Here is a 1,931-nt window from a genome sequence, read left to right on the forward strand (position 1 = left end):
TGCGTCCTGGCAGGGCACTCTTGGCCCAGCTCCCACTATTTGCATCGGATTCAAGATAAACAAGAGCTGTTGCAGGGGTGCCAGAAGGACTTGAAATTCCTCTCAGAAGAAGAGTATTGGAAATTTACAAATATTTTTTACAGATATTGTCTAGGCATTAGGTGAACATCTTAAGTTAAGACAAGTTATTGTCACTGCTACAGTCTATTCTGAGACATTCTATGCCAGATAATCTCGGAAAAGTATAAATCTTCTATGAATGGCTTCTACCTGTGTGCTTTTGGCACCCGAAGGAGAGGAATTTGGAGTAGTCGCAAACGCAAGATCGGTTCCTGCTGCTACTTCTGTATGGGAAGGTGGGTTTGCAGATGCTTTTCCAAAGGAACTTGCTCATGGGATGAATCCTATATTGGAATGTGAACTCCATATTCTAGAATTAACGGGCTGTTGCTTGGGTTTTTATTACCCTCGTAGACTTTTGCTCCAGTATGTGCAGGGCATGGGCTAAGAAGCCGCGTTGCTTCCCCCTGCTGGGTGCAGTGAGAGACGCCTACCGAAGGGAACTTTGTCCACAGCTCACCTCCACGTGGCCTGTGCTGTGCAGCAGAAGAGTGCCCGACAGTGGTTTGCTGAGCTTCCTGGGGATTCGGAGAAGATTTTGGAAATTATCAGGTTATTTTAAAACTATATGAACAGTGGGAGCATTTTGATGAGAGGAGAGAGATGGCAATGATTCTCATAGGAGGGCAAACCCAAAGCCACCTCCCAGCAGTGAAGGAGAGCAGGATCCGAATGGAAGGCGGAACTCCAGCTGCGCCCAGTCGAAAGACCTTCCCAGGAATTCAGCAGTGGACTGCTTGGAGAGGAACCGCTGGACAGAGTTCACTCCCGTCTTCAGTGGTGGCACACAAATGAACATGGAGAGCTTGTTTCTGTCAAGCATACTGGGAAGTGATTTTACTTTTGCAAAATACGTTTTTCCTTACCTAAGTCGATTCTAGTACAAAATCTATTATAATCTCCTGGTTATAAAAGTATGACAAGGTTCTAAGAGGAGCTGCAGACATTTCAAAATTAATAACTTTCATTTAATATTTCTTAACTTGGATAATAGAAAAACTTTTTAAGTTTAAAATCATCTTTGTTCACTGAGGTACCGCAAAAGGACATAAAAATTCAAGATGTGAGAATTGTTTTTCTTTCATAAGTTAAACTTAAGCATCTTCCTGAAGCATTGCTTCCAAAAATAGTAAAATGATGTTAGTGAAGACTGACTTGTTTCTTCACTGTAAAAGCCTGGGTAGGTGAAATAATTCTCCTGTATCTATTTTTTGTAAGATTTACTTAATTACTTGAAAGGCAGAGATACAGAGAAAGAAGGCAAGACAGAGAGAGAGAGAGAGAGAGAGAGAGAGAGAGAGAGAGAGAGATCTGGTTCACTCCCCAAATAGCCACAATGGCCAGGGCTGGGCCAGGCCGAAGCCAGGAGCCAGGAGCTTCCTCCAGGTCTCTCACATGGGTGCAGGGCCCAAAGACTGGGGCCATCTTCTGCTGCTTTCCCAGGTGCATTATCATGGAGCTGGATCAGAAGTGGAGCAGCCAGGACTTGAACCCAGTACCCATATTGGATGCCGGCACTGCAGGCAGAAACTGAACTTGCTGTACTGCAGTGCGGGCTCCCCTACATCTATTTCTTAAACTCCTTAACGTCTATCTACTAACTTGTGAAAATCTTATGGCAACTAATTTAATAATTGATTCCTATTTATATATACTCTGCAACAATTTGAAAACTAATATAATTAAACCTCTTAATATCACTATCTGTACTATTCCTAATGAGCTAGTCATCACTTCATTAAATTTGACTTTGATGAGATAATACAGATATTTCCTTTGCAAGTATAATACAGTTATAAACTAAAGTCATA

The 1,931-nt window shown here is 42.3% G+C and overlaps 1 pseudogene; it reads left to right on the forward strand.

The window, feature by feature from the left end:
• Window positions 1-259: 259 nt before the first annotated feature.
• On the forward strand, window positions 260-1,001 carry LOC138843350 (cyclin-C pseudogene; annotated as a pseudogene).
• Window positions 1,002-1,931: the final 930 nt, after the last annotated feature.

Source organism: Oryctolagus cuniculus, chromosome 8 (genome assembly GCF_964237555.1).
Source record: "Oryctolagus cuniculus chromosome 8, mOryCun1.1, whole genome shotgun sequence".
NCBI lineage: Eukaryota > Metazoa > Chordata > Mammalia > Lagomorpha > Leporidae > Oryctolagus > Oryctolagus cuniculus.